This window comes from Vidua macroura, chromosome 6 (genome assembly GCF_024509145.1).
Source record: "Vidua macroura isolate BioBank_ID:100142 chromosome 6, ASM2450914v1, whole genome shotgun sequence".
NCBI classification, from domain to species: Eukaryota; Metazoa; Chordata; class Aves; order Passeriformes; family Viduidae; genus Vidua; species Vidua macroura.
In genome coordinates this window covers 4,568,053-4,590,308 of record NC_071576.1, presented here as the reverse complement: position 1 = coordinate 4,590,308, position 22,256 = coordinate 4,568,053, and the positions used below count along the sequence as shown (strand labels likewise).

Sequence of the window (22,256 nt, the reverse complement as noted above, 5' to 3'; positions counted from 1 at the left end):
CGTGACCTGGCTTGTCATTTTGGGGAAAATATGGACACTCCAATCCTGCTCATTCATTCCTAGAGCTTGGTGTTGTCTTGCTCCAAGGTTGGACAATAAAAAACTTCTCAGCTGAGATTCCTGGGCAAATTTTGGTTCCCTTTGGCCAGGATGGGTTGGTGCAGGGATATTTGTCCTGTGGGGACAAAGGAGTTGGGGATTTGCTCATTAGCCTGTTTGCTACTTCAGCAGCATTTGTCTGAGTTCCACTTTTCTGACATTTTAAGAGGTGCATGGTCCAGCCTTGGGAAGTTGTGGTGGCACAACACAAGTTGTGCTGGCAGTGTGAAGACAAACCTGCAAAGCCTCTATGAAGCTTTATACAAATTATTCCTGCTGTACATATGTGGGAATCCAGGGCATCCCTGTGGCTGCCCTGGAAGGTCTGGGACCCTGGCAGGGGGTCAGGAGCCCCTTGTACAGAGCCCCAGGAGACACTGTCTCTGATCTCTGTCCATGGAAAAGAGTTTTCAATCTTACAGGATGAATTACAAGCTCTGAGTGTTTGATATAAGTAGTAATTAGTGCGGCACGGGTGCAACAGTAGAATTTTAGGATTCTAGATAAGGGGTTAAAAGAAGGCAAGATGGAGGAAATTGGGCGTGCCTTGTCCTTTTTCTTCTTCTTCCTGCCTTCCATGTTTCATTGTGGTGTTGGCATTTTTCTATTGGTTTAGGCTGGGGACTGTTCAACATGGGTGACGGATATTGGCACGTTATTGTAAATATAGCACACGTAGTTTCTAGTATATAATGTTTGTAACATTGAGGGGCAGAGCTCTGCACACTGTCCTGCCAGACAGACCTGCTGCAGGTCAGAGAGAAAATATTTTAGATAAGAAGAAATAAACAACCTTGAAAACCAGCACAGAGGAATTACCACTCCTTCCTTGGCAGCAGGGCTGAAAGACAGAGACTTTCTACAATCTTGGGAGCATCTAAATATCACATACATATAGGCCCTGTGTTTAATGTCTGGACTGATTTACTCCGCCTAGGAGTCAGTGTTTATATGTGTGAAGTCCATGTGATGCAGGTCAAAGCTGGTGTGGGACAAAGGAGATCTTAGGAAGGAACTTGTCCAGCTTGGCAAAGGCTCTGGAATAATTTCCCAGCAGACTCAAATCCCAAGCCAAGCCCTGTCAAATGCAGTGGGAACGTTTCAGGTGAATTTGTGGGAGCTGAACCACATCTACACAGAGGTTTTTATGTCTGACTGTTAGAGTTAGCTGTTCTGAGAAGCCCATCAAATAAAAAAACCTCCAAAGTCTTTTATAATGTTGTGTATCACATATATCTATGTGGTTTCTATCACTTCCCCTGAATGCAGAATTCTGATTTAACCTGGAGGTTCTCCTCTGTGATGCTGTTTTCAGCCTGCTTTAGTGATGTTGGCTTCCTTAATTGAATCAAACACTGTGTGGGTGGTGGCTGTGTCAGGGCTGTGTCACATGTCCTGGTGTCCCCCCAGGACTTGTGTGAGGGGAATCATTCCAAGTCCTTAAGGGTTTCTGCTTGTCTTTGGCAAGCTGGGTGAAAGAGGCATGTGATGCTGTTGTATGTGACAATGTTTGCCATGAACTTTGGGGTCACAGAGGAGGTTCTGTGTCAGACACAGCTCAGCTCATGGTTTGTGCAGGTCTGGACTGGAGTCACAGCTGCATTTCCAGCTGCTGGAGGAAGAGGCTCAGGGCAGGAGTTGCATATTTGGTACAGCAGGCAGGTGAGAAAGCAGCGACCAGGGGCTGATGCTGTTCCTCAGAGCCCTGAAAGGACATCTTTCCAGAAGTTTCAGACAAGGAATAAACAGACTAGGTGGTAAAAGGCAGGATTTCCCCCTCCACCTTACATTTTATTGACTTCCATGCACATTGGAGGAGCCCCTGTGAAGTGTGGGTTGGGTCAGCATCAGAGTGATGGCTCTGAGCACCTGCAGGACTGGGCAGACGAGGATTTTGGTCTTCTCTGGAAGTCACCAGATCCAAGTGGTTGGGATTGCCTTTTGTTTTTAGGCTGCTTCAGCCAGTGCAAGCACCCATGAGGGAGAGGATGAGGCTGTGGCTGAGCTGGGTTCATTTTTAGGAGTTAGATGGGACTTTTGTGCAGTGCTGGCAAAAAAAGAGGGGACGCAGTGGGATCAGCCTCTCTGCTTGTGACTCACCCCTCTGATTCCAGCAGGCAGACTCTTATGTAAAAAGCCATTTATTCTTTTCCTGTCTAGATGACCTCAGTGGCTCTGTGACCCTGCTCCTTCCCCATCTGCAGTGTGCTGGTGCTCAACAGTACTCCTAAGAGAAAGGGAAATTATTTATGTTTTAGAGGCGCAAAGAAAATGGAACTGGATGAGGAGATGAGAGCTAAATGATCTTTAAGATCCCTTCCAACCCAAGTCATTGCATGATTCTGTGATTCTGTGAAAACCAAGGGCTTGTGTGAGCTCACACTGATAACCTAAGGCCATGAAAGGAGCTGAGCCCAGGGGATGAGAGCTGATTTCCTGGGAGTGAGTGAGGAATGGGAGCTGCTTCTGCAGGAGTGCAGCCCTTGCCCTCTCCAGCTTGTGCCAGGTGAGAATTTCTGCCCTGCTCCCAGCTCTGGATTTGTGGGCACACATCAGGCTGCCTCTGTGTCCATACCTGGTCCTGGCTATGTGCTTCTTGATGGAGTGGATTTGGGAGAACAGGAAAGGTGGGAAAAAGCACACAGCTTGTGTCAGCACAAAGTGGGTTGCTAAGAACAAGAGAAATCCCCCCAAACCTGGCAGGAAGCTGGAGGAGCTGCTCCCATTGTTCTGCTGGAGCACCTGGAGACACTCACTGTAAAAGACTTGTTAAGCTTTAGATCTGCTGGCTGGGCTATTTTTCTTTGAAACACTTTTTCTCCAAGTGATTTTCATCTTTGAAGATCCAGTTTTTAAAATCTGGGGACTGCTTTGTAACTGCTGGACATCCCCAGAAGAGCTCTGTGTGTCTCTTCCTTCCCTAAATAGCACTGAGACGTGAAGAATTTCCCTTACTGTGTAAATTAAGCAGGGTTTGGAAGGGGAAGTTGTTCTGCTGCACCTGGGATACAGCCTTGGAAAGGGAGACCTGAAGGAAGGTGACAGCACCCAACAGAGAGCAGGGTGAGGGGACAACATCCAAGCACCAAACTTTTACAGTCGGCATTTTCCATTTTTAAAAGACTTTGCACATATTTCTTCCTCCTGAGGATGCTTCTGTCCTCTAGCCTTCAGAATTCTGACATTTAATGCTAAAATCTATAGTGCAGAAGAGCCCAGAAGTGTTGGAATAGCTGTTCTCAGGCCAGTTATTATCGAGTCTGCTTGCTCTGATGGCTGACACAACTGCAAATCCCTGGAGAAAGAGGAACTTGATCCACAAAACAGCTTGGCAGAGCAAGAGACAGTTTGGATTTTTGTAGTGGTCAATGAGAAGACGCTGGAGGAAACAGAATCATTAAAAATGTCAGTTCTGGGCAGTCAGATGGTCCTACATTAACTCCAGCTGAGCAAAAGCCATTTATTAGTGCCAGTAACGAGACTGACAGTTTTACAGCCCATCAACTGGCTCTCTAACCAGCAATATACAGACAAAGAGTAAAGCAGAAAATGAGAAAATGTGTGCATTTATAAAATAGAATTTGACCATCCAAAAGCCATCCTGCTATCCTGCAGCTCTGGGGAAGCAAGGTCTGAATATGGTTTGGGGTCTGGTTTGGTGTCCTGTTCAAGTGCTTTGCTTCCACAGGTTGCCAGTGAAGGACAGAGCAGCACTTTTGGACCTCTCTGCATTCTCTGTGAGGTGGCTTTGGTGTCTCTACACTTGTTTCTTGATTTGTGTGTAGGTGATATGTGGTAGGCAAACACTGAACACCTGGAGAGCGTCAGAGGAGCACAAAGACCAGGTGGATGACTTGAATTTTCAGGGAATAAATAAAAATACCTGATCTTCCCCTGCTCCATCTTTTGTGATGCATTACCAGGAGAACTGCAGTTGGTTGAGGTGGGTTCAAACCTGCTGAGCAGTTTATGGTCCTTCAGTTATTCCTCATGCATCTTAGAGCGGGTGGTCTTTGCTGTGCAACTCCAAGGAGATCAAACCCCTCTGCTTCTGTTGGTAGTGCCTTCTTCTCCCAGTTCTCAAGAGTGTTTATTCTCTCAGTTCTGTGAGAATTCTTAATTTAACAAGAATGAGCCAAGAGGGAAATGGCCTCAGACTTCCAAGCTATTTCCTGATGCCTTAGTGCTTGCCTGCCATCCACATCCCAAGGTGAATAACTCTAGGGAGCAGCAGGAGATCTAGGGCAATTTACCAAGCCTTTAATTTTACCACACTGGGGCATGCAGTTGTTTGCTTTGTGCATTTAAAATGTATGGAGCTGGTGTTTTATTCTTTCTCCATTTGGGGCCCACTTGATGTAATTTTTCTATGTTTGCTAACACGGCTTTGCACCTTTGTCTTCCTCAACTTATAGTTCCATATTACATCTGAATTTCCTCTCTGTGGTGGCTTGTGTGCATGCTAGGTGCTGTTTTTTATTCTCTGTTTTAACCTAAATTAATTTTTGTCCAGGTCTGCCTTTCTTTAGCTGACCCATGGGGTGCTCTTTGCATCCACCTGTTCATGGCAATGCCACATTACAGGGTTGCAGCTTGTGAGAAGCTGCCTGGTTCCACAGCATTTGTTTTTGATTTCCATCTGCCCATGGAGGAATTGTACACAGGGGAGTTTGGACCATCCCTGTGGATAGGATTTAGAGATTAAACAAAAAAAAAAAAAAAAAAAAAAAAAAAAAAAAACAAAAAAAAAAAAAAAAAAAAAGCAGCAATTTAGGAAGAAGTTATGAAGTGTGACAATATAATTCTCAACGTGTCATTTCCAAAATATAAACCATGTCTGTGTTTCATGTGCTTCTGTGGGTAGGACATTAGTTCTTACTGTAATGGAAGGTTGTATAACTCTCTCAGGTAATGACAAGACACTTGCATAATAAACACACTTCTGGAATGTGATTTTTTTTTTTTAATATAATGGATAAAAAATATTTGCAGCTCTGAGCAGCTACTTACAGAGAAAATAGCTCTCGTTGTATTGCAGATCTGTGGTCACAAATTACACTGCATAAACCATATAACAGATGCCTCTGGTTAATGATGGTGAGGCAGAGGAGCAGAAGGACAGTAGTGGAAGATGATGAATGTTTGAAATGTCATTTTAACAGGAAGATAGGATTAATGCTTTTATGGGCAAAAATAACCAGCATTAGGAAGGCAGGAACTGAGACTCAGAAATTAGTAATATGTTCTTTAATTGCTGCCCCAAATGGATCTATTTTAAGTACTCTTACAGCTTGTGGCATTGGAACATCAGAGTGCCTTTTAATCTTTAATGCATTTATCTCCTTAATCACCCTGGGAAGGCTCATCTGTGTTTTAAAGGTGGTGAGAAAACCACAGAGAGGCCCAGTGACCCCTCTGGTTTCACAAGGGAGCCTTTGCAGAGTGGGGATTTGAAGGAGGGGAATTAAATTACTGCTTGGGCATTGCCTTTCCCTTCTGGAGGCAGGATGTGCACACCTGCATTTCTCCCTGGAATGGACACTCAGAGAGTCACCATCCTGACAGTCCACAGGAATCCCAGGTGGGAGAGGCTGGCAGCAGCCAGGATGAGGAGAGTAACCAGCAAAATTTCCTTCCTTCCTTCCCTACATGTTTCAAGTGCAGCTGCCTGCAGCAACCCTGCCCTCTGTGGCCTTGCCCCATCACAGGTCTTTATGGGAGTTTTGTGGCCATGCAGGGTCTGAGTTCCAGATGGCTGCAGACAGAAATGAGCAGTCTCAGGAACAGAGATGATTATTCTTCCTGTCTTTCTGGGTGCTCCAAATAATTTATACAGTTCCATATGTTCCATGCTAGCTCCCCTTCCCTCTCCCAAGCAGCAGTGAAGCTCCCACCATCAATCTGTGCCTAACTCAGATTTCTGTCCCTCGTGAGGGATGTGCACTCCCTTTGGAATTACATCTTTTTTACTTAAGAGATTGTCCATGGTTGCATCTTAATCCTGGAGCAGACTCATATTTAATCGGGTTTGTCTTGTCCAAGGGAATTCCGCATGCTGTCTGTGAGCAGTGATGATCCTCTCTGCCAGCTCGGGGTGACATTTGCTTTATAACAACAGAGCAGCTCCCAGGAGGGCACAATTCACATCAGAGATGGCTTTTGTTCCTTGTCAGAATCTAATTCCAAGGTGGTTTGGGGAGTGTGTCTCTCTAATATTCCTTCTTTCTTCAACCTGCTCGTTCCCTGCACGGCCCTGTGCTGGGGTCTTGGTCAGTGGGAGACACAAAACTTGGACAAGTCTGAGCCCTGTGGTCTTGACCTACCACCCTTTTGTGCTCTTCCCTTTTTCCATCCAGCACAAGACTGCTGTGCCCTCGGGAAGGAGGCCAGTGTGTTTCCAAGGGAGGACAGGAACAGTGTGTCTGCTCTGTGAGCTGGGATTGAGGAGATTCCAACCACGGAGCATGAACCCCTGATGAGCTGGAGCCACGTCCTTCCTCCTGGAAGCACCTCAGCTCTTGTCCTCAAGGCAGAAATCAAGGCTAAGGGGATAGAGATGAGGGAAGCAATTAAGTCCCCATCCCTGGAGGGATCTAAAAGCTGTATGGATGTGGCACTTGGGGACACGGGTTAGAGGTGGCCTTGGCAGTGCTGAGGAAATGGTTGGTCTTGATCTTTGAGGGGCTTTTCAAACGAAACAGTCCTGTGATCCTATGAGTAAATCAGAAGATTGGAGGGTGTCTTGGTGATTCCCAGCTCAGCTAGCAGAAAGAGGTGACATGAAGCTGTTGCTGACAATAATCGGGCTGATATTTTACCCTGACGTTTTTGTTGGAGTGTATTGGGAAGCAGCAGCACTAAAACAACCTTGGATACATTACTTTGAAACACCAGCCCTTCCACAATGTTTATGCATCCAGTTAAACCTGTGTCAGAGGAAGACTAAGCCCATTTGTTGCCAGCCATTAAGTGCTGCCTCCAGGGGCTGGGGGAGGATTTAGAGGCATTTTCTCATTTTTGGCTCTCCCTGCCCACGGAGAAAATGGAACCCCATCAGACAATGTATTAAACTGAAGTTACTGGCTGTTGCAGGGAGTGAAGAGATCCTGTCCATGGCATTTCTGCTGCTTTTGCTTCAGTTTGGAGCGAGTTGGAATCTGAAATTCAGGGACCTTTCAGAACTTTAGGCCTGTTAAGCCAAAGCTTAGAATTAAACACAGGATTTGACCTGAGACCTTGGAAGAGGTTTCCAAACTTAAGTGCTAGCATAGAGAATGTGGATTTATAGTTTAAAGCAGAGATGTTAAATTAAGAAGAGGAAAGTTTAGAGTTTTAGAGTTTAATATATAGAAAAAAGCAAAGTAGTTACAAAGGTAAACAAGAAGTTTAGAGTGCAGCACTGTAGGTTTGTGTGTCATGATTGGCTAAAAAAAGCTTACACTGTAACATGAGTCCATAAGACAAAATATTTAAGGATTGAGTCAAAAACATAAATATACTTGTTAGCAGCATTTTATTGGTCAATAAATCCTTAAAAAGTCTTGTAACTAAAAATCTTGTGACCTCCTGAACCATGCAGTGAAGATGTGAGCCGATCTCACCCTTCCTGCCTGTGTAGAAGATAACAAAAATAAATCACATAATCTAAAAAACTCAGAGGTCCCATCTCTAACTAATTCAAAATTCCTTCAAAAATCCCCACAGAGAGAGTTGGCATGAAGGCATGGAGAAATCATCTGCCAGGCTGTGGGAGGAGAAAGAGAATTTTGGTCACCATGGCTGGTGTGAGAGGTCCCAGTGACTGGGGAAAGTTTCCAGTGGATGAATCCAAGTCTGAGGGCTGCTGCCAGTCCTGCCTGCCCCAATCCCCACTGCCCTGCTAGGCAAAAAGTCCCTGAAATACCTGCAAGGAGGATTCAGTTTCAGCAGCTTTTCTGGTGGAAACATCTGTGGAAGACTCCCCTGCACAGCTCAGGTAGGGGAGTCTTGGGTGATGTCTGTGTACAGAGAGCATTAGGGAAGGTTTAGTAAGGGGAACCCTTCACCAAAAGTTGTCAAGCTTTGGAACAGGCTGCCCAGGGAAATGATTGTGTCACCAGCCCTGGAAGTGTTCAAAAAACTCGTGGATATGGTTTAGTGATGGAAATGGTGGCTGGTGCTGGGTTGGTGGCTGAACTTGATGATCTTTGTCATCTTTTCCAGCCTTAATGATTCTATAAAATTCTCCCTCTTTGGCTTGCTGGGTAGCACAGCAAGAAGGGCAGCTGCAGCAGCACCAGGCTTCTGGACTTTCCCAGCACAGGAAGACTCCTAAAAGGCTTTCTGCTGCTCCTCCAGTTGCTCTTGTCAGCTCAAAAAAGCAAAGTTGGGAAACTCAGGCACGGATCTGAGCGTTTCTGACCTTCCCCAGCTGTCTGCCTCTATCCATCTGTTTGACACATCCTTTAAAGTTAGGATGTGTCAAAGTTAGTACCTTGGAGCATGACTTGGCATTTGCTGCTCCAGGTAATTTATCTTGGGTTTTTTTTGTTTTTGCCTGGATTCAAGGACAGGGTCCATTAGCCAGTGCAGAGCTCCGTGCTCTGAAGGCTGGGCTGCATCTGCTGCCCAAGCACCATCCAGGTTCCTGCACAGCACAGGGAGGCAGGAATCCTTCTGGGCTGTCAACTGCCTTGGATTGCCTGTCCCCTTGCCTGTCAGCCCCCCTGGAATGTAAATCATGGTGTCTTTGCTCTCTCTTTAGTCTGCAGTAATCCTGTCCTTTGCAGTGCACACATGTCACTTCTCAGTGTGCTTTGCCTCTTCTGCCCCCCTTCACTTTGTACATGTCAGGAAACTTGGCTCCATTTAGGCAGAGGAGCTGGTTTTGGGCCCCTCTCTCCCTTTGGACTTCAGCAGTCACTTAGCTTGATTGAAGAGCCCAGGCAGGGCTGTGCCTTCCCTGGGTGAGAGTTACTCATTTTTCCTTTGTGTGCCTGTCTGGGTGGCCTTTGCCATGTAAAAAGAGGCTTGTCCTTACGTTGGAGAAATCACATTTATTTTGTAATAGTGATCTATACTGCAGTGCCAAAATCTGTCTGTTTTCATGGCATTCAAAAAATGGAGAGAGGGGAATGTGAAGGTTCATCAGCCTTGAATTGCCTCTGTCCTTCTGGGGATTTACATCAGAGGCTGATCTTTGGGGTTAAAATGTTGGCCCCATGGCAGAGCTGCTGAGAGAAAAATGGAGGAAAAGAGCTTTTTGCAACAAGTAGCAGGAAGAGAGAGGGTAATTTATTGAGAGGGTAATTTTAAAATGTTCCTTCCTAATGAGAATGTAGATGCACTTTCTGCTTGGACAGTGCAAACCACAAATGACTGATGCTAAACCTGTCTCCCCTCTGGTGTTCACTCTGATTAAGACCCCTTAAGAATCAAAGGAGATCCGAGTTATTTCCTGGAAGGATGCTCTCTCTCTAAATATATATAGATATATTTATGTAGAAATTCTGCTCTGCCTGAGAGCGAGTTAGGAACATATATTGGAAATAAGCAAGTTGCTCAGATTTTTGTCTGACAATAAAATAATTACCTCAAACCTCCAGCAGTTGTTGTCTTGCAAAGATGCTGAGTATCAACATTAATCACAGACAGGGGTCGATATAGTGAGAATTACTGGAGGCTTTTGCTTTCTTTTTTCTTTTCCCCTCCTTGTTTTTGAGCAATTCTAATCACAGCCTCACCCGAGCCTGGGCTGTAATAAAGTTTCAGCCAGGCTGCTCCCTGATAGCCTGTCATTTATTTTCATATACCAGCAGCACCATCTGTGCTTGAGGCTTTATCAGTGTGAAGTGAGGCCAAGAGGTTCTCCACTCTGAGTCCTTTTTGAGGCTGTTTTTCCCAAATCCCCCTTCCCCCTCTGACCACTCAGGTGTGTGAATGGTTTTGCAGGAGTGGCTGCTCACTCTTCTGTTCCTTGTCCCTGTTTATTTAGCAGTGTCACATGCTGTGCTACTGTCACTGTCCCCTCCAGCTGGATGTGCTGTTGCACCTCTCATTCCAGCCAAGGTGATCCAGAGGATTCTCCAAGGTCCCTGTCAGGAGCACGGCCCAGGAAGCCACCCCTGGCACATGTGGCATCTTGGTGACCCTCCTGTGCTTTTTTTGTGTGTGCCAGTTATTCCAGCATTTCCTTCTGTGCACTTTGGGACAAGTCTGACACCGGCAGAGGATTTCCAAGACCCCTCAATGGCTTTGGTGTGTGCTTTGGTTTAGGACTGAGAAGAGACCTCAGTGTCTGCCCTTCCAGTCCCACCAGAAGCTGTTTCTTCCTGAGAGTGAGGGAGTTACTTTGCCCTGCTCATTCCTGGCTTTCCTTACAACCACCCATAAGAAAATTCAGGAAAATGATAAGATAGAGTTCAGTATAAATATCCTGTCAGGAAAATAACTTCCTCGTGGGTTTTATAATTTTCTGTTGAATCCAACTTAATTTTCTGGTTAAATACAGTCTCTTTTGATTTTTTAGGTTTTAGGGAGTGTTGGGTAGAGGGTCAAGTATCATGTTAGCCCTGGTGAGTACCCTGAGGGAAGCTTTCTGGTTATATCTGCTCTCCCATAGCTAGAGCACGTTCCTGTGTGTGCTGTTTCACCTCTCCAGTCACAGTTTGCAGTGACTCCATGGTCAGTCAGCCCTGCTCCAGTACAGCTGGATGGATTTTTCCAACCTAAACAACCCTGTGATTCTCTAATTGCAGTCTGGAGCAGGAGAGGCAGGGAGTTAATTTAACTTCTGGTAGACAGAGGCAGCCAGGAGCATGTTTTGCTAAGGTGCATGTCTTAATGGAGCAGACAAAGTCAGAATCTGAGCTGGCAAAACTCAGCATTGCTCTGGTGAATGCTGTGAATCCCACAGCCTTGCAGCTGCAGAGGGATCTGCGATCTTTTCTGGGACCATCAGTGGCTCCTTGTGTGTGATTTCAGCCTTTGCCTCCTGACAAGCTCAGAGCAAGAGCCACAGTGGTTGTTTGGGCCAGGTTGAATGTCCCAGACCCTGCCAGATCAGCCCTGCCTGGCTGCAGGCAGGCTCTGAGAGCACCAAGCAGACAGAAATGCCTTTGGGGCAGTGCAGGGCTTGGGCTGCAGCTCCAGGACTCCTTCCCAAGGCACTGCAGGGGATTCTGTCCCACAGCTCACACCCTGGAGCTGTGACTGCAGCTGGTGGGAGCTCCTGGGGCAGTGCATGGGCATGGCCTGGCACAGACAGTGGGACTGGATGATCTTGGAGGTCTTTCCCAGCCCTGCTGGTTCTATGAGATGCTGCAGCACCATCCCTCCAAACCAGAGCAGGCAGCCCCGAACTGGAGTCACCTGCAGGAGGAAAAGCACATTCAGGGGCACTAATTAACAGCAGCAGTGATTAGTTATTAAGGTTTGGTTAGTCACTTCTGTGTGGGCTCTGAATATGAGGGTTTAAAGAACAGGGGGACTTTCTGGGGTTTTTTTAATATAATCTGAATGTTCTTCAAGCTCCTGCCAGCAGCTCCCCTGGATATATTACATAGTGTAGGTGGGCAGGAGAGTTCCCCTGTCCTCATCTCCCTGGGATGAGCCAGGAGAGGTCTGCAGCTACCTGGATTGCTCCTGAGGGTGCTGGAGTCCCCTCTGATGGCCTGACAGCTCAGGTGTTTCCCTCCTCTGCTCTTCACTGCACAGAAGTTAGATTGGATATTATGAAAATATTCATTAACCAAGGCACTGTCCAGCACTGGCACAGGCTGCCCAGGGAAAGGGTGATGTCCCCATCCCTGGAGGGATTAAAAGATGTGCATGTGGCACTTGGGGACAGGGGTTAGAGGTGACCTTGGCAGTGCTGGGGGAATGGTTGGGCTTGGTGATCTTAGATGTCTTTTTCAGTCTAAACAATTCTATAGTTCTGTGGTTCTAAAAGCAGATTTCAGTAGCAGGGTTCCCAGGTGGTGAGTGTTGGACCCATCCTGCCCTGTCCCCAGCCCTGAGCAGGGATGCAGAGATGTTCCCCACCTAAGATGTTCCCCACAGCCCCTCTGAGCTTGGGATGGGTGGGTGTTAATGCTCAGGGTAAATAGGGCTTATTTATGCCTGGGTAAGTAGGAAAGCTTAGATACTGTTTCTGAAATCCTGGAGAACATCCAAGGGACAGTCAAGTTCCAGGGGGAAATTTAGGCTGAGAGTTGTTTTTGTTGTTATTCCTGTAACCACAAGAGAGTGAATTTCAATGGCAAACTGGGGACATGTGGCAAAAAGGAGAAATTAAAGCAAAGCCTCTGCTCCAAATCCTTATGAGAGAAAGGGGAGGATGATATAGTAGGAGCATTGGCCTGGAGGGATGTGAGGGGATAAAGAACAGAGAGAAAAATTATAACCAGCATTTTAACTCTGAATACTCTGTGCCATTCTGCCCCTCTGTGCATCTGGAAAGGGATTGAGCAGAGATGAAAAGGGTTTGAGGAAGAAGGAGGATAATCAAAAGGATAAATTAACATGGATAACCAGAGGAAAAATGGGATTCTGTGCAAGGAGTGCCTGCAGAGATCTTGTCCAGAACCCCAGAGTGACAGGGGGATGTGCAAGGGGAATCTTGCTGTGTGCTGTCCCACCCATAAACTTTTCCTAGGAAAATGCTTTTGGTCACTGCCAGCCTCACTAAGCCAGCCTGACCTTTGCTCTGGCCCAAACTGCTTCATCTCATTACAGCCAGTGTTGCTTTTTCATCTGAGTCCTGGGGCAAATCACTTCCCCACCCTGTGCCTGAGTCCTGGTGTTCACAGGTGGGACAATTCCAGTGCTCTGTGGGGGCTCATTCTTTTGGCTGCTTTTGGGCAGATCCTGGCTCTTTTTTGCATGTTTGTAGAGCATTTATCACGTGTGTGTGTGGTCTCAGGTGGCCTTTCAGCTCTCACAACAATGGAAATTAAGAACAAGAAACTCAGTCTCTCCCTCCTGTGTTACATTTTGCTCATTAAATGCTCGCAGTTGCTGGGACAAAAATCTGAAGCCTGCTGAAGTGGAAGGCTGTGAGCCCTGGATCAGCAGTGAATTGGTGCAGGTAGGAGACTGAGGAAGGGCAGTATCAGCTCTGTTTGCCTTTCTCTGGGAGCATCTGCCTTCAGAGATGGGATGTGGGGCTCAGCTGGTCCAGTACAACCATCCTTATATTCTCTTCCTTTGGCACAAGGTTCCCTCTCCAGCCCTTAACCAGGTGCTGGGGACAGAAAACCCAAAACCTGTCTGGTTTTGCAGACTGGCAGGGAGCTGTGGCTCAGGAAGGGAAAGGACCTTGCAAAGCACTTCCAGTGTCTTTCAAATTCACCAGGTGAATTCACCAGCTTTCATGCCTTTATACAATTTCACAGCACAAAACTAACCAATATTTTGTTCCTCACACAAAACACCAATTTTGTCAGATTATGCCTTTTCTGTCCCAGAGATGGAGCAACTGAGAAGCATTTTAAAAACTTTTATTCTATTTTCAGTCTTATGTGAAGGGTGAGACAATACAGATGTTATAATTTGCGCCATCACAATCAGTAACCAACTATTTCCTAATTACAATATATTTATAAGTGTTTCTTGGCCTATCAGCTTTAGTCACCCCATGCTGTAGGTGCCTTAAAGCCAATCATCTAAAATTACCCCTCGTGAGTCCTACTCCAATGCATCTTTCATAGTTCTATTTCTCCAAAGTATCCAGTCTTATTTGCAAGGCCATCCTTTGAAACTTGTTTCTAGTTCCATTTCTCTCTTAACAATGTCTATCCTATTGCATAGCATTTCTAAGTCAGCATTTCTTATCTCAAAGTTTACATACAAATACATACTATGTAAGCCTTCTGTCAAGCTTTAAGAATTCTCTACAAATCCATTTCCCACAACCAGGGTCCACATAAAACACTTTTATACTGAAGTCAGAGATGTCACCTTGTCAATAATTTAACTGAGAGACCAAAGACAGGCAGCTGAGTGCAGAGTTCAGTGGAAGTCTGTGTCATCCCCTTCCCTAGATGAGGATTTTGCATGTTTTCTTTTGTGCTCAGGCTGCCCTGCAGTTGCTGTTGGACTGAGTTCATTTCCCTCCTGCATGATCTTATCTCAGCTCTTCAAGGCAGAGAAAGAAGCTGGTGCAATAGCACAGAAAGTCATGGCATTTCCAGCAAGGCACCAGGTTTGCTCTGCTCAGCTTCCCAGGGTCTTGTTTGCTGTTCCCAGATACCAAATGGAAGTTTTCCTGAATGCATAAATTACCTGTGGATCCCCAAAGCTGGTTATGGGTCCAACAGCTCACATGGAAATGTGTGTGTTGTTGCTCCTTTGGTTTTGGTAGATCTGTTTATCTCTTTGAAATGGACTTTAAAAATGAGGCTTCAGCTCCTGTATCCCTTTGGGTTCAAGTGAACAGATAACAATTCTCAGTCTGGAGAGATTGGTAAATCAGGATGTTGTGATGAACTGCTCTGAGTCAACAGTTCTTTGGGTCTGTCAGTCAAACCTGTAACTAGGTTATTCAGTTATTGCCCAAATCTGTCAACTGATTCACAATATTACAGGGTAAGGCCAGTAAACTGCTTCTCATGTTTAGGACCAAATTTCAGAAGTGCTCTGCAGTTTCATTGTTTTCTGTACCTACAAAGAATTTCAGATTTCAGGTGGCCCATAGAGGTTTTGTTTGTGCTGTGGAAAATGCAGCTTTTCCCTTGGGAATTCCCTGTGCAGAATATTTGCAGTTAAAAACAAAAACATTGCAGCTACTTCTTTAGAAGACTAAGGGGAGATTTTGACAACTCCAACCTCTTTCTTTGCTAATATTTGTTAACGTTGCAGCTAAAATAAGAGCAGTTCACTTGTGGATCATAGACTCTCACCTTATTTCACCCCCTGCCATGTGCAGGGACACCTTCCATTAGACCAAGTTACTCCAAGCCCCATCCAAGCTGGATTTAACATTCCAGGAATGGGGCAGCCACAGCTTCTCTGGGCAAGCTCTACCAGTGCCTCACCACCCTCAGCATCAAGAATTTCTTCCTGACATCTAATCTAAATAGATTCTCCTTTTAAAACCACAGTGCAATCAGGCCACTACAAAAAATGAGATTAGAAAGTGTCTTCTGCTTATTTCCTCCTTCTGGTTTGTCAGTGACTTCTTTCTGTGTCTCTCTCTGCAGAGTTTGTCTTCCTGGAGGGTTGACACCACCCTTGTCAAGCCAACAGAAAATTTTCTGGCCCATTTGGTGGTCTTTGGAAAGCAAGCAGTACCAAGTGGCCCTCAGCACTTAGATCATAAACAATTGCTGCCTCTTTGAAGGCAGATTGACCTCTGAGCTTTATCCAAATAATGTTGTGAAGGTTCTCTTGCATCAAATTGGTTCTTCATTATTTGAACAGATGATGGCAGCAAAATCAGGAGTTCACTCAGAGATACTCAAAATATCTCCTCAGAGCCACATCATATCACTGTCCTAATCAGAGGGTGGGCTCTGACCTGTTCCAATCAGGGTAATGCCCTTTCAGGGTAAGTAAATTGTTACTGATTATCTTAATCTGCTCGGAGAAACTCCAGATCTGTTCATTTCTGAGCGGAAGGAGTGGGATGGGAGAATGCCACAGCACTGGGTGTGTGTTTGGGATGTATTACATTGCACAGACTGGAGTCACACAGGAGCAGTGCTCTGTGCCATGTGTGAAATAAAGTGTGGATAGCAGAGGACCTGAGGATAAATCTGCCCTTTCACTGCAGGGCTGTGCAGAGCTTGTCTGGGAGGTGATGGTGATTTTATAAAGTTCAGTGGGTGGCAGCAAACATCACCAAGATTTTGGGATATTATTTCGTCTGCAGATTCTCACCTGTAACTGTTGGTAAGTGCTGCAGAGAAAAGAGAGGTTTTGCTTCACAGCAGCCCCTGGAACAGAGCCTCTCCACTGCAACCAAACTTCTTATATGAGGACCTAGGTAAGAGGTACAAGACCAGAGGGATGTGGAGGTAGAGCTAGTGCTTAGTTATGGGGATTTTTGAAGGAATCTTGAATGAGTTAGAGACAGGACCTCTGAGTTTTTTAGATGATGTTGTTTATTTTCTTATCTTCTACATAGATAGGAAGGGTGAGTTCAACTCACATCTTCACTGCATGGCTCAGAAGGTCACAAGACCCTTATTTACAAGACCTTTTAAGGATTTATTGACCAATGAAACACTGTGAGCAAGGATATTTATGGTTTTGACCCAATCCTTAAATATTTTGTCTTATGGACTCATGCTACAGTGTAAGCTTTCGTAGTCAATCATGTTATGACAAACCTATAGTTCTACATTCTAAATTCCTTCTTTACCTTTGTAACTGCTTTTATTTTTTCTATATCTTAAACTCTAAAATTCTGAACTTTCCTTCACTTGATGTGTCTCTGCTTTAAACTATAAATCCACATTCTGGTTTCTAGCACCTAAGTTTGGAAGCCTTTTCCAAGATCTCAGATCAAATCCTGTGTTTAATTCTAAGCTTTGACTTACAGGCCCAAAGTTCTGAGAATTCCCTGAATTTCAGATTCCAACATTTAGTTTGGAGTTTACCCTCTCAAGCCAGGGCACCTTTCTCAAGGGTGGATAAAATCTGAAGGGGACCAGGAGCTGCAGACTCCAAGTGATGGCCAGGCACTGCTCCAGTTTGCTGCTGAGTCCTACCAGTAGTTTTGCACCATCAGCCCTATGAAACCAGGTTTGCTTGTCTGGGGGTTGAATTTGGCCTTGTGCTCTTTCAAAATGCAGATCAAAAGAGGCCAGGTCCTACCATAACCCACACCTTGAAGCTGCCCATCTAGCCAGTAATCAAAATTGCTCCTCTTCTTCAAAGCACTTCCCTTCAGAGTTCTTTTGAAGTGTTTGAAATCAGCCAGTTTTCCCCATGCAAGCTAAAAATGGAGCTGCCTTCTCCACCTTTTGTCTGCCCAAACAATAGCTCCTTCATTTGGATAGACCAGCAGAAGTCACATTCTGCCTCCTGCAAGAATTTTTGTCTGTCAAACTTGCTTTCTTCTCAGCCAGCATAGGCTCAGTGAAGCCTTTTTGTTTGATTGCCATCATCAGGTGTCTGGGTTGTTCTTACTGAGAAATACACATGGAATTATAGCTGTGCTGAAGATATTTTCACATTTTCCCTCTGTTTTCTTTGCTGGCTTTGTGTCTCCATTTGCCTGTAAATGGAATCAGAGAATCACAGAATGGTTCTGGTGGGAAGAGACCCTAAAGAGCATCACTTCCACCCTCCTGCCATGGGCAAGGACACCTTCCACTATCCCAGGTTGTTTCAAGGCATGTCCAACCTGGCCTGGAACACTTCCAGGGATCCAGGGGCAGCCACAGCTTCTGTGGGCAGAAGCCAGGGCCTCCCCACCTTCACAGGGAACAATTTCTTCCTAATATCTAATTTAGCCGTGCTCTCTTTTAGTTTGAAGTCATTCCCCCTTGTCCTGTCCCTCCAGGCCCTTGTAAAAAGTCTCTCTCCACCTCTGCTGTCAGCTCCCTTCAGGTACTGGCAGGGCACAGTGAGGTCACCCCAAAACCTCCTCTTCTCCAGGCTGAACACCCCCAGCTCTCCCAGCCTTTCCTCCCAGCAGAGGGGCTCCATCCCTCTGATCATCTCAGTGGCCTCCTCGGGACCTGCTCCAGCAGGTCAGTGTCCCTCCTGTGCTGGACACTGCACAGCTGGGTACATCCTGTCAGTGCTGCCAGCTTTGGATTCCCAGCCAGCAGATGAAGATGCTTGTTTATATTAGAGAACTGTTGTGAGTGCAATTAATAAACTGCAAAGCAGTTGAAGAGCTAAATATCATTATATAATCAGACCTCCTTCCCAGTAAATGATGTGAAAAATGATTTCTTGTGAAGAATAACAAACTGTGGTGGCTTTTTACCCTAATTGTAGATGCTTGATTCTAATTTGTTGTTTGTCATTTCCATGTAAATGAAGAGTTTTAGCTATAATTACTGCATTTATGGCAAACAAGATACTATCATTTTCCAATGCTCAAAAAGCACTGGCATGTTTAGAAATAGAAGAACTGAATAATTATCCCCCTGGTGCAGCTCTAGGGAGGGGTCTACAAGTCATAGTATCCAAAGAGGTCTTGCACAAAGGCAGCTGATGCCATTAACCCTCCTCTACATTTAGGGAGCCAGCTCAGAAACATGAAGTGACTTTCCCAGAGCACTCAGCAGTGTTCCAGGTGCCCAGATCCTTCTGGGCAGCATCTTCTTGTCATCACTCTCACAACACAAAAGACAGCAGAGACACAGTTTTGGTTGGCACTGAATTTCCTGGTTTGTCCCAGTTATCCCAGTTCAGAGAAGCTGTGGCTGCCCCATCCCTGGCAGTGCCCAAGGCCAGGTTGGACAGGGCTTGGAGCAACCTGGGACAGTGGAAGGTGTCCCTGCCCATGGCAGGGGGTGGAACTGATGGTCTTTAAGGTCCCTTCCAACCCAAACCACTGTGTGACTCTGTGATGATTCTCTGCTCCACCAGAATCTGCCTTTTCCCTTGCACAGTTTCCAGTGTCTGAAGTTACAAATCAGAATTCTGAGGTTTCTGAGCACGGGAGGCTGAGCAGCATCTGACCTGACCCCACACCACTGGCTTGGGGTGAGCCCACATCTGTGTGAAGGCCTCGTTGTGACAAAAACCCAGAGAGTGTATTGTCCCATGGAAACATCAGTCCCCAGTCAGAAAAGAGCTGCAGGATGTCACAGTGTCAAAATATGAGGACTTGTAGTGCTGGGTTTCACCCCATCCCACGCACTCTGCTCCTCTGGAGTTCAGGCTGCTGCCAGTGTTGGGCACAGTGAGACCTTTGCCTGAGAGGTGACTCCAAAATCACCTCAAAATATTCCCCAACCTGAGCCTTTTTCCCTGGGGAACTCTTTTAAGGCAGCTGCCAGGCTCTGTGTGGGGCCTGCCAGCAGTGGGCACGTGTCCCCTGGAGGGGCTGATTTCTCCTGGGAATGGATCCATCACCCTGGTGCCTGGGGAGGGGTGGTTGCCCACAGCCACCCTGGTTCCTGTAAGCACCAAGCAGCCTGGTGGGACAAGAATGATGGCTGATGGATATTTCATTTCAGCCAGAGCTGTAGCAACACTTCCTGATGCATCAGATCCTGTTTGCTTGGCTTCTGCTTGAGCCAGCTCTACATCATCACTTCAAGGAGATGCCTCAGGTTTTAGCTTTTCTATTTTCCAGATTCTGTGCTTCAGTGTGTGGGTCTGGGCTTCATATGAGGGGATGGTGATTTTTCTTCACAGAGTAGGGAGACAAAAACAATTCCTTCTCTAGCTGGGGACCAAGGACAAATGATCCAAATCTCAGGCCCAAGAGTACAAACAACGTGGGCTGAGGAGAGAAAAACAGCAAGGATGGGACTTCATGGGCTAAAGCTGGAATTGGACAATTAAATCCAATATGCAAATGGAGCAGAACTTATAAAAGTGTGAGACCCCATGAGCAGTTGTCCATTTTGTGACCATTTTGGTTCACCAGGGGTGCAGCTCTGGCTGGGCTCTTGTGCTGCCCAAGGTGGATCCATTGAGGCCTTCTAATAAATCTCTGCTTTATTCTTTAACTCTGTCCAGTCTTTGTTCTAGGCCAGCCTTCTCAAGGCATCACAGGGACGTGCACAGGGTGCTTCCCTGCCCCACTGCACATGGCAGGGTTCATTCCAGGAGCAGGGCAGGGAGGGGAAGGCTCATTCCCACCCTTTGGCTCCATGCCCTGTGCCATTGCCTCCCTGTCTGCCTCAATTCCACGGGCCATCGCTTTCCTAGAGCTCAGAGCCTCGGCAGCAATCTGCCAATACCTGGCTCTCCTGTGACCTTCCTGCCCTCCAAGGAGTGCTGCAATTCCTGGAGTTTTCCTGGGTTTTTAGGGGATAAAATCTGTCACTTACTCAGACATTTGTAGACAGAGGAATAAATCGCTGGCAGTGTAAGCACAGTGTGTAAAGTCACTATGCAACTCAGGAGATCCTGCTGTGTCCATGTTCTCTCCTCACTTGGTTTGCTTTGCCCTTTGCTCATTCCCTTTCTTTCTCTGTAATTTTCTGAGGGCCCATTCCCATAGGAGTACCTGGAATGTTAAAAGCAGTTGGGAATGGTTTTGGGAAAACTGACAGACAGCAGGTTTAGATGGGATATTTGGAATAAATTCTTCACTGTGAGGGTGGTGAGGCCCTGGCACAGAGAAGCTGTGGCTGCCCTTGGTTCCCTGGAAGTGTCCAAGATCAGATTGGATGGGGCTTTGATCAACCTGGGACAGTGGAAGGTCTCCTTGCCCATGGCAGGAGGGTTGGAACAGGATGCTTAAAATAATGGCATCCTAAAGAACATTTGTTTACAAAAAATCCCATTTTACTGTGATTTAGTATTTGTACTGTTTCAGCTCCCTGAACATCCCACACAGATGGAGGTGTTTCAGTAGGGGCTATTAAACTATGAAGGAAGGGGCTCTGACACAAGGGAAAGAAACACAAGTGACCTACTAGATATGAGCTATTATATCTTTAATATTCCCACAGTAAGGATGGAAAATGGAATAAGAGACCAATTTACTTGCCCACAGTTATACAAGAAGTCAGGGACAGGTGTCAGGAACTTTAAGGCTCCATTTGGTGTTTGATCACAAGAGAATCACAGTGGGAATTGTTGCTCAGTTCTGGATGCAGGAGGAATGTGGGATAAGACTTGTCCTGTTAGCAAACATAAGCAAGTTCATTTTCCTTTTGTGACTAACACTGGACAATGCTGCTCTTCCCAAGATTTGCAGGAAAATGAGTCTCTGTGATAATCAGATCTTATTTTTAGCATCTAATCGATGCTCAGGGCTTTGTGGTTTAATTAGTGGAATAATTGTTGGCTGAAAACACAGTCTAATACCTGTTTTTTCCTTCAAAGGTCAACTCCATCATTTTTCTTTCCAACCATTTAGCCCTTTATTGATCTTTATGTCATTTCATGGGGAGTGCTGCATCTTGACAGATGAAATAAAGGCCAAAACTTGAAATAAGAAAAAGATATCCTTTTTTTTAAACACAAAAATGGAAAATTCCCTATTTCAGCCCTTGCTGCTGGCAAATCCTTCATACTGTGTCCCAGGAAATAGGATTCTGAAAATTACTTTTGTTCTTTATGGAAGAACGAAAGCAATGGAATTTCCTTCTTTATGGAAGGAAAAAAACAAACCAAGATTCTTTTCCGAGCCTGATTAATATCAGACATAAACTGAAGCACAAAAAGAAATTTTGCAGTGTAGCTGCTGATCCTTTAAAGTAGATAAGGCCATGAGCTCCATCAGGAGGGCAGGAAGATCTCTGTGGTTTGCATCTAGGGAGGGCTGAATGAGAAATGCCCTCTCCTCTCAGTATAGGGGAGTGTCACGTGGCTTCAGCTGGAGCTTTGGAAGGTATTTAATCAAGTAACTGATGCCTTAAGTCTTAGCTTTCACATTTTCCAGATTCTGGACTGCCTTAGTGTGTGACTCTGAACTTCATATAAAGTGTCAGCAAGTTCTCCTCACAGCTCAGTCAGACAAAACAATCCTTTTCCAGCCCCAGAACCAAGGACACCGCTGCAGCTTCAGTCCCAAAAAGTGCAAAGAACAGGGAATGGAGGAGAGCAACCTGGGAGGATGGGACTGCACAACCTGGAGCTGTAACTGGACAATTAACCCCAATATGGAAATGGACCAAAACTTATAAAAGTGGGAAAACTCGTGACCTGGGGTCCCTCTTGGATCCACCTTGGCTGTAGCCACAGCTGGGCTCTTGCACTGCCCAAGGTGAATCCCTCAAAGGCCTTTTAATAAATCCCTCCTTTATTCCTTTAGCTCTGCCCAGCCTCTGTTCCAGGTAGCCTCTCAAGGCATCATAACAGCCACCACTGTTCTGCTGCTGTCCTCCAGCTGAAATGAGATGCTTTTGGAGCAGAGGGATGTATGAGGTGCTCTCCACCTGCAGCTTCTCCACCTTTTCCACTCCTCCCGTCGCTGCGACCTGACATTTAGTTTTTCATTTGCAAAAATCTACTCTGTCTTTGCCAGAATCTGTTCAGTCTTACACCAGACCATGGGAGAGACTGCTGGGTTATGGAGCAGAAAACAGACTTGG

General features: G+C 45.8%; 1 protein-coding gene across 2 annotated transcripts in view; it reads left to right on the top strand.

Annotated features, from left to right (window-relative positions):
- ARMH4 (armadillo like helical domain containing 4) overlaps positions 1 to 22,256 on the top strand; it is a 59,615-nt gene that overhangs the window by 21,214 nt on the left and 16,145 nt on the right. The gene's annotated exons all lie outside the window — the stretch shown is intronic.